This window comes from Microtus oregoni, unplaced genomic scaffold (assembly GCF_018167655.1).
Source record: "Microtus oregoni isolate MIOR12 unplaced genomic scaffold, Mior012 000074F_001, whole genome shotgun sequence".
In the NCBI taxonomy this organism is placed as follows: domain Eukaryota; kingdom Metazoa; phylum Chordata; class Mammalia; order Rodentia; family Cricetidae; genus Microtus; species Microtus oregoni.
In genome coordinates this window covers 1,010,929-1,022,404 of record NW_024543988.1, presented here as the reverse complement: position 1 = coordinate 1,022,404, position 11,476 = coordinate 1,010,929, and positions in this window count along the sequence as shown.

Here is an 11,476-nt window from a genome sequence, read left to right as displayed (position 1 = left end):
GCTGGAGCCCATTCCCTATGGTGGGATGCCATGCTCAGTCTTAATGCAGGGGAAGGGCCTTAGTCCAGCCCCAAATTTATGTGCTAGACTTTGTTGATTCCCCATGGAAGCCCTTATCTATTGAGAGGAGTGGCTGGTAGGTGGGCTCAGGAGGGAGGCGTGGGGGATGGGAAAAGGAATGGGAGAGAGAAATGTAAAATGAAAGTTTAAAAAATATAATATAATTTTAAAAAGGACTTATAAAATGAATATACGTGTTTATCCACACACATATGTATATATGAAGTATGAAGGGGGTCATTAGAATGGTTTACAAGCTCTGATCAAGCTATTCCAACAATGGCTGTCTACTAGTTGAAGGCTCAAGCAAGCACCCAGCAGATGTTCAACCCATGAGGCTAGATATCTCACCTGGTCTTCAGTATAAGCAAAAATCCTGAAGAAGTAGTCTCTAATGCCAGTGACAGAATGCTAGCAAGGGTAGGAGCAAATAGGCAAAGAAACAGTAAGCCACCTTATTCCATGTTTCTCTATATAGGCTACCAGCAGAAGCTGCAGCCCAAATTAAACTGAAATCTTTTCACCTCAAAAGATATGGATTAAAGGTGTGTCTTTTTACCTCAAAGATCCATATTAGAAAGAGTAGTAGTAGTTGTAGCAGTAGTAGTAGTGGTGGTGGTGGTGGTGTGGGATTTCTCACTGTATGCTGTGAATACCATTGGTTAATAAAGAAACTGTCTTAGGCCTGTAATAGAGTAGAGTAGATTTAGGCAGGGGAAAACTAAACTGAATGCTGGGAGAAGGGAGGCAGAGTCAGGAGAAGCCATGTAGGCCCGTCAGAGAAAGATGCCTGAACTTTATCCAGTAAGCCACAACCTCGTGGTGATACACAGATTAATGGAGATGAGTTGATTTAAGATATGAGTTAGCCAGAAATACACTTAAGCTATTAGCCAAACAGTATTGTAAATAATCTGTTTTCTGTGTGATTATTTCTGGGCTGAGCAGCCAGAAGCAAACAAGTGGCCTTCAAACAACATTGTAATAGTAGTAGTAATCCCTCACAGGTATACCTTGTCATTTGGGTTTCATTATTTCTACATATAGTCAAGTTGACAAACAAGAATAGCCAGCACAAGGAGCTAGAAACATTGAAGGGGACTCAAGATGAAATAAAGATGGAACTACAAAACAAAATAACTCAACTAGAAAACTCAAAGGAAAGCCTTACAAGTAGAATGAAACAAACAAAACATAGACTATTGGGACCAGAAGATGGAGTAGAAGATCTAGGCCAAATATAAATTTAAAAAGCAACAGGAAAGGAACATACAGGAAATGTAGTATACCATGAAAAAAAAAAACAAAAACAAACCTTTGAATTATAGGGATAGATAAGATAGAAAATTCCCAAGTCAATGGCATGGAACAGTTCCTCAACAAGACCATAGAAGAAAACTTCCCCAAACAAAACTTCCACATCCATAGAGATATCAAAAGTACACCAAGAAGGCATAACCAGAAAAGAATATCCTCAGCATATTATAGCTAAAACACTAAGTATATAGAACAATGAAAGTGTTCTGAAAGCTACAAGAAAAAAAAAAACCAAAAGTCACATATGAGGAAAACTTATCAAAATAACTGAGTTCTCAACAGAAAAATTGAAGGCCAGAAGAGCCTGGAGCAATGCATTCCAAGTCCTAAAAGACTGTGGCAGCAACCTAGACTAATGTACCCAGCAAAACTGTATGTCAAAATGAAGCACAGAGAAAAATTTCCAGTGACATGACCAGTCTGAATATATATATATATATATATATATATATATATATATATATATATATATATATATATCCAACAAAACAAACCTACAGAAAATGCAGGAAGTATTATTTTAGGCTGAAGAGAAAATGAGCATAGCAGAGAGACTATGGAAAAACAATATGAAGCTATAATTATTGAAATACGAAATACCACTGAGAACACAAACAAAATATCAAAATTCAACAGTATGATGACCACAATTAGCACATATATTTCAATAATAACTTGAAATATCAAAGGCCTCAATTCTCCAATCAAAAGACAAAGGCTCACTGAACAGATCAAAGCACAAAATCCATCTGTGTGTTGTGTAGAAGAAACAGCTAGCTGGGTGGTGACGAATGCCTTTAATACAAAAACTCAGGAGGCAAAGGCAGGCAGATTTTTGTGAGTTTGAGGCTGACCTGGTATACAAGAGCTAGTTCCAGGACAGCCTCCAAAAACTACAGAGAAACACTGTCTAAAAAAATAAACAAAACAAAATACATCTTAGATTTAAAAACAGGCACTGGCAAAAAGTAAAAAGATGGACAAAAATATTCTAATCAAATAGAACCTGGGAACAAACAGGCATTGCTCTCCTAAGATCTGACAAAACAAATTTCCAACTAAATCTACTCAGAAATTAAAGAGGGTCACTTCATTTTAGTCAAGGTAACAGTTAATGAAGAAGACATTGCTATCTGAAATATATGGACCAAATTTCTGGGTGCCAAGTATGAAAAACTCTTCCACAGGGTTTAAAAACACAGATTAACATCAGTCCATTAACATCTGTGTGTGATTTCAATACCCAAGTCTATTAACGTCATTAGAAACGAACCATTTTCTCTAATAGATAGGTCCTTTGAACAAAAATAAATAAACTGAAATATCAGATCTAATTAACATCAGGCATCAAATGAACTTAAGAGATATCTACAGGATATTCCATCCAAACAATAAGAAAACAGTCTTCTCAGCAGCACATGGAAGCTATTCTCTAACAGATCACATCCAAGAGTAAGGGATTGGTGGGGAGGGATCTCCCTACAAAGGGGAAATAGAATAGTTAGGGATGAGAGTGCCTGGAATGGGAGATCACACAGGGAAGGGGAGGGAATGGCAGGGTAAGCAGGGAAAGGGAGGGACAGCTAAAAATAAGGTCCATTTGAGGGGTTGTATGAAAACCCAATATGGCAGAAGCTTAGAAGCTTCTTCTTTCATATATATATATATATATATATATGAATCTAAATGGAGTGACCAAATAATGGGGGAGTCAAAATCTCAACTAGATATCTCTCACCATCAAGTGAAATATCCAGTGCCATAAATGTTTATCATCTAATTGAATTGCTGAATTGTTGGTGAAAGGGGCCCCAAGGAAACCCTTAAACAATTCAGACTATTTCAAAGGCTACTGGTTTCTCTCAACAAACTGATGGTAAGGCCCTATTGCTGTTGACAACATCTACCTATCTTGCTAAGGACACCTACATATCTCACTGAACACAGAGAAGTCATGCTGATACCCAACTATAGCCTTCAGCCCTACTGACTAGTATTTACAATGCATTGTTTTGGAATTTTTTTTACTATACTGGTCTTTTGATTATTTATTGTGGTTTCTGATTTTGTTGGGAGGATCTGGGAAAGATAAAGGAGGGGAAACCATGACCAGAATATGTTCTGTGAAAAAGTTATTTTCAATAACATGAATACCAACCAAGGCAATAATAATAATAACCCACATCTTAGAACACAAAACAAATCTTTACAAATCCAAAAAGAATAAAACAACTTCTTGTATCCTACCTAACTACAATGCAATAAAACTTAAAATTAACCATAAAAATAAAATCTCTAGTAAATACCCAAACTGACAGTGATTAAATAGCTCATTATTGAATGAGGAATGGGTCAAAAAAGAAATTAAGTTCCTAGAACCGAATGAAAATGAAAACATAACAAAAAAACTTTGGGGCACATTGAAAAAAATTTCTACAAGGGAAATTTATAGCTCTACATACTTATATTAAAAAATCCAAAAGATATATGAAAAAGAATCTATTTTCAATGAAAGGAAAAAATTGAAAGTGCACAATCAATAGCATAATCATGCAATTCAAAATGTTGTAAAAACAAGAACAAACCAAATGCCTACCCACTTGATAGCAATATATAATAAAAATCAGAACAGATATCAGTGAAATAGAAACAGAGACAACAATAGAAAGAATCAACAAATCCAAGTGCTGGTTTTCTGAGAAGATACACAAGATTGACAGGCCCTTGGGCAAACTAACCAGAGCGGGGGGGGGGGGGGGCACAAATTAATAGAAAGATAAATAAACAAATACCAAAGAAATTCAGGACATTAAAGGGATATTTTTAAAGCAAGTATTCAAACAAGCTGTAAAAGATAAAAGAAATAGAAAAAATTCAAGATTCAGCCAAACCACCAAAATTAAACCAAAAAGTTGACAATGTAAACAGTTATATAACAAATGGGAAGAATGAAATAGTGATAAAAATCCCTCCAGCAAAAAAAAAAAAAAACCAAGACCAGATGGATTCACAGCAGAATTTTATAGACATTCAAAGAACATCCACAGACAGCTCTTCTTAAACTATTTTAAAAAAAATAGAAACAAAAGAAACATCGCCAAACTCCCTCTATGGAGTCAGTATCACTCTAATATCAAAGGTGGGTAAAGACACAACAAAAAGGAAACTACAGGACAGTGTCCCTGGTTAACAGAGACTTAGAAATATACAATAAAACACTTGTAAACAGAATACAGACACACATCAAAAAGATTATCTACCATGACTACATTGACTTTATCCTGAAATTCAGGGAGGGTTTGACATGTACAATTCAATAAATGGACTTAAGGACAAAAAAATACACATTCATCTCAACAAATGCAGAAAAAGTCTTTGACAAAAATCTAACAAGCCTTCATAATAAAAGTCCTAGAGAATGTATGGCTATTGGGAACAAAATAAGAGCTATATATGAGAAAGAAACCAACAGCCAGCACCATTCCAATGGGGAAAAACCTTGAAGCAACCTCACTGAAGTCAGTAACAAGACAGAGATATCCATTATCCCTGTTTTTTGTTGTTGTTGTTGTTGTTGTTGATATTCTGCTCAACATACTAGCTGGAGCAATAAGGTAAGAGAAAGAAATTAACGGGATACAAATAGCGAAAGAAGAAGTCAAACCATTCCCGTTTGCAGATGATATGATACTATACATTAGAGATTCCCAAAAATTCTATCAGAAGACTTTGAAAAACAATTAACAAATTAAGCAATGTGGCAGGGAACTGACTCAACTTGAACAAATCAAGAGTTTTTGTATACACCACCAACAATCATACAGAAAAGGAGATCTTGGACACACTCCCATTCATAAAAACCTCAAAGATAATACAATATTCAAGAACCCAATGAAGGAAGTTAAGGACCTGCAAAGGAAAACCTGAAGCCACCCAGGAGAGAGATAAAGACACTAGAAAATGGAACAGCATCCCATGCTCATAAATCACTAGAATTAACATTGCAAAGGTGACAAATTTACCAAAAGCTATTTTATTTTAAAGATTCAGTACAAAACCAATCAAAATCCCCATTTTATTCTTCACAGAAATAGAAAAAGATATTCTAAAATTCTTAAGAAACCACAAAAGACTGTAGATTGGAAATAAGCCTAATCAAAAAGAACAACACCAGAGGGATTACCATTGTAAATGTTAAGATGTATTCAGAGTCACAGTAAACATAATTATATGGTACTGGCACAAAATAGAGACATAGTCCAATGGAACAAAACTGAAAGCCTAAATAGAAGTTCATGTAACTTCAGCCACACAATATTTGACAAAGCTGCAAAAACATAAGCTGGAAAAAGGACATTTTCATCCAATGGTACTGAGAAAACTGGATGTGCACATGCAGAAGAATTAAATAAGACCTGTATCTATCACCTTGCACAAAAACTAACTCCAAATGGATCAAAGACCTAAACCTGAATCCTGAAACACTGAAACTGCTAGGACTAACATTCATGTTACTGGGAGGCTCCATGAAAGCTTCTAAAAGAGGGAAGTAATCAATAGTCCAGTCCAGCTATATTATGTATGGCCAGCATGACATGAGAACCCTGAGTGTTCAGTGGTAGTATACACGGACGTGGACAGTAGCCAACAGCTCTCTAATGGGTCTTAAAACTCGTTTAATAAGAATGAAATAATGCCAGGTACTGGAAATCTAGCCAACTACCCAGGGATAGTGCAGTCACCGATCCTGGAGGAGAACCCACAACTGCCACTTTATTAAACCAGTCTAATCCCCTATATTCTAAATATTTGTCCTTTTATGCACAGATAAGTATAGTCCTCAGCCTTCATCAAGGAAACTTCTCTTTGCAACAGATGGAGACCATTACAGAAAACCCACAGCCAATTAAAATGCAGAACTGTGGAGCCCAGTCCCAGTGGATACATCTACAAAACAATCCCCACATCTAAGCCTCAGGAAACATTGCAGACTAAAGGGGAGCCGAAAGACTATAATAAGTTAGGTGATCAAGGAGCTTGTTGTGGGACTGTGTCTCCTAGCAATATCAGAAGCTACACCCATAAAGTCTCACCAACACAACTATGTAAACATGTCGTATATAAGGACAACAATAGACATGCCAATGTGGATAGGAGAATGGCCACAGGGCCACAACCCTACAAAAACAAGTATGGGAAACCAAGGAATACTGAAAGTGGGAGAAATAGCCTTTCCCAAGGAAGAGCACACCAATTGATTAACCAATATCAAATGATCAGATCTGAAAGCATACATTATATAAACTGAGCAGGTTATAGTTAGGAATATACATATGTATACATATATGCATGTAATTATAACAAAAATGTGCCATGAATTTGTAATTATCAAGGAAAGGTATATGGAAGCATTTGGAGGTAAGAAAGGAGAGGATAAAATGATATAATTCTTTTATGATCTCAAAAATGAAAGAAAAATATTTACAAAAGTAGGTCAAAGTCAGGATCACAAGTAATATTCACTTGAACCTGACTCATAATGCAGGTTTTCTTAGGAATGAGTGGTTTAAGCTTTCACACATGTACCGTCCCCTCTGCTGCCTTCCTGCCCTTCTTGTGAACATGGATCCACCGTTGGCTGAACACTCTGGACTGCATTTTATAATGTCACTACTGAGGCTTCAGTTTTCCACTGATTATAGTTTCCTGTCTGAATATTTTTCCCATCTACAACTCATGTCTATCCTTCAACAATGTTTACTTTGTTCCAGTTGACTATGAAAGTCAACTTCCCCTAAGTACCTGAGGATTATGCAAAGAAAATGCTTTGTAGATCTATTTCAGCAGGGTATAATCTCCTGATGGTCCCATTTTAAAATAAAATATCTATGTAAATCAGTCTGCAAACACATATTTCTAGAATTACTTTTTTTCCCCTAAAGGCTATCTGATTCCTCAATTTCTACCTGCTTAAAGTCAGTGGAAGAGGTGGAAGACTGGTTCTCCCTTTTCAGTTTAAGTTCATGACAAATTGACTTGCTTCTCACTTTCATAGGAGAGATAATCTTGATTCAGTCATCCCCTTTTTAGCCTGCATAGCTAAGGAATGTGTTTAAAGTGGAGAACAAGAAAAGACTAGGAGAGTACTTTGTTTCTAAGCAAGTTTCCCCTTTAGGTTATTCAAATCATTAATTTCCAGAGCCCAACACCAAGGTTTTTGCCTTTCCTAAAGTAATCAGGAATGATACATGGGTTCAAAGGAACCTGCAAGTGTTGCATATGACGAGATACATGGTAAAACTATAATGAAATGATGAAAGTTAATGGCAGTGGGGTCACAGAGGGTTTTATGCTTACACTATGTATTTTCCTAGCGCTGTAATAAAATATCTCAATAAAAGCACCTTAAAGGAGACTGAGTACAGTCTCAGAGCCCAGTCCCTCATGGCAAGGAAGGCATGACAGCAGGAATAGACAGCCGGCTGCTCACACTACATTCATAGTGAGGTAGCAAAGAGTGAACAGGAAATGGGGCGAGGCTTTAAAACTTCTAGATATATCCTCAAGGCTGTCTCCTATGACTCACTTCCTTGAGCAAAGATCCACCTCCTAAAAGCTCCACAACCTTTTGAAAAATACCTCCAGCTAAGGAACATAAGAGTTTAAACACATTCAAACCATAATAGTATGTAAACCCTGGTCCTGTAATTTGAGAACTGGCGACTGCTCATTTTGAACATGTTTTCATAGATTCCAACTCAAAAATGGTTTCAGAAAAAAATTGTTTAAATTGCCTTTACATTGCAAACTGTGTTCACTTCAAAACATGTTAGCAGTTCAAAGTCGAGATTCTAAAAAGTACTAATAATGTGCATATTCTTTTCTATCTTGGCACAGTTAGATTTGTTTTGTACTTTTATCTACTGATCATGGATAATGTATTTAACAAAACCCTCCCAAATATTATTGTGTTCTTAAAATAAAACAATCAAGCTGGAATCTAAATTTATCAATTGAAACCATGCTGAGCGTGTTGTCCCAGAGACCATGGAAGGCCTTTTCTTCCTTTAAATCAAATGATCATTTTCTATTTTCCAGCATTACTCATCAGCTTCTATTTCAGGTTTTCAGCAAATGAGGTTTTGGCAAACATTTTTTCCCCAATTTCTCTGAAGGCCAGAATGCACTGCGTGAGTGTGAATATATGGATTACCCATCCATCAACATTATGACAGCTCCTCACTTAGACATTTGATCAATATCACAAGGTCTTGCTCAGTTACCTTGTCACAAATCTTGTTAAATTGCTTCTAAGTGTAACCACACAGAAATAAATAAAAAGATAATATAAACATAGCAGTTGATAATCTGTGCATTGGCTTTATGTGAAAATAGATGAAACACTATATTCTTTCAATGTTTGGGGAAGAACTTAAAATTAGATCTCAGTTCTTGGGGCTAGAGGATGATTCAGTGGGTATCAGCACTTTCTGGGCAAGCTTGAGGATATGAGCTCAAATCCAAGAACCCACATGAAAATCTGAGTTGACCTGTACATAGTCCTGTAACTCCAGCCAAGTGCTTCTGAGGTGCCAACTTTTCCTTGACTGTCTGTGTGTGAGAAAATAACTGTTTTCCACAATATGTATCTGCAGAGGAGGTTTATTAGTTATTGTCTTGTTGCTGTGGCCAAATGCCCAAGTTAAGCAATTTAAGCGCAAGAGGGTTTATTTTCATTGCAGTTGAAGAAGAGGGTGATTTTATCATGTCTGGGAATGCATAGTGGCAGCAGCATGAGACAGCCAGCCACACTGACTACACAGTCAGAACGAGGAGAATAGAGATAAGTAGGACTGGGCTAGAAAACCTCAAGTCTAGTGACCAACTTCCTCCAACAAGGTTCCACCTCCTGAAGTTTCAGCAGCCTTCCAAAAGAGCGTCCTCAGCTGGAGACAACATGTTCAAACAAATGAGCTCTGAGGAACATTTTACATTCAAAACACAACAGGAGATTTATACCTACGCACTCGTTTTTTCCAGGAAGGAAATAATAGGGCTTGTGGATGCTCCAGTGATCTTGGTGACAACACAATCAAGGCTGCCTTGGTTGCCATGGAGACCAAAAGCCCTTGGATCAAGTTCACAGTGCAGTGCTTTGGAAACAGTCCTGCCAGCAGCTGTTGGCATCAAGACCTTGCCATAAAGAAGTCACAGAAAGGGAGGGGACAGTGATTATTTTTCCATTCAAAGTAAGGGACACAAAGAACATGCAGTGGGAGAATGACTGACCTAGATGCTATCAGAGGATTTAATGAACCCACCCTGGCTAGCTAGCTATGTTTTTAAAAGCAGCCTAACTAATCAGTAAATGAATCCTGGTATGAGTTTCCTCAGAAAGCCTTCTGAGGGGAGTGCTGCAGAACCTAGAGCCAGCTGAAACAACAGCTGGGAGAAGAGCAAATAAATAGGTCAGGTATTTTAGGAGCTAAACGTGTGTTCCCCAAGGTCTCTTGTGCAACTTTTATGAAAAGCAGGTGAAAGCATTTTTCTAGTTGTTTGAAACTTTTCTGGAGGGATGATTATGTGTGAAATTCAACTGCAGGCTGATGATAATCTCCCATGGCCAATTACTTTCCATTGAAAAGGAGTTTGTATGTTTCAGAGATTTTTGTCTTAATTATGAGTGAGTAATGCAGAGAATGTGGAAAGAGATGAAACCTTTAATACTACTCTCTAGCGATGACAAGCTGAGTTGTGGGGTTTTTTGCACATGTATGTGTATATGTGTTTGAACACGTGTGTGGGTACTCATGCACATGGATACATGTGCTTTCGAAGGCCAGAGTTAACTGTGAGTATGTTTCTCAATCACTCTCCACAATATATATTGAGGCTCTTTCTCTCATTTCAACTCAGGGCCCCCAAATTCTGCTAGTCTACTTAGCCAGGCCACTCTGAGGATCCTTTGTAACCACCCCTCAAGCACTGAGATTGTAGGAAGCCATTAAGCATGTCTGGCATGTCCCTGGGTTCTGGATTTCCAAATGCTAAACCTCATGCCTGTGGAACAAGCAATATCTCAAGCCCAAATCTTTTTGATATATGAATAGGAGGTTTTGTAAAAGAATCATGAAGGAATATATTAAATCTTACTTGCATAATCTAGTATTTAGCATGGAAAAGCCAGGAATTAAAATCTGAGGGTGTGTACCCAAAGGCTCTTCTGACTGGAAAATATGCGAACTAATAGAGAGACGTGTTGTCATAGGCTGGGCTTTAAAGAAAAAATCCTCAATGGAAAACACAAAAGCCAAACTGATTTCTTTCCAAGTATGAGCTCATAAATGAGTGAATATTGGTTGGTCAATAGCCACAGCACTAAATCATTCCTGTAAATGAGATGTTTGAAGGCACATTTGCTAGTGGGTGGAGTAGGCAACAGAAAAATCACTAAAATTCATCCTGCAAGAGAGGCAGGAAAGTCTTGGCAGCAAGGCACTGAAATCCCATTGCTAGGGAACCATTTCAATATTTTCCCTTCGAGTTAATATTTAACGATATGTTTGGCCTCTTTCAACACTTTGTCCTTATTGCTGAGCACCTGTAAATTCCTAGCACTGAAGGAGATGGAGCAAAAAGAGAGAATAAACAATAAATCAGTTCCCTTATCTCTGAGAGACAAAAATAAAATTGGTTTGAGTCATTAAAGCAAGTACTTGTGAAAAGGTCCAATTTCATTACTCTTTCTTTGGTGAATACTGTAACAGAAAGCAACAAAAGGCGGGGACATTCTGTTTTGTTTCATCTCGCAGTTCCATGTTACAGTCCATTATGCAGCGAGGTCGCAGTTGAGACTGAAAGCATCACATTCACGGTCAAGAGCAAATAGAGAATAAACACACTCACACTTGCTGGCTAGAATACTCAGCTAGTTTTCTTCACCCATACAGTTCAGGACCAAGCTTGGGGAACAGTAGGGTCAATATTCTTATACTGAGTGTGGGAGAATCAAGAGGATCTCCCACACTCTTAGGCTAATTTTATGTAGATAATTCCTCATTAAGACTCCCTTCCCACATGTTCTAAGTTTTATCAAGCT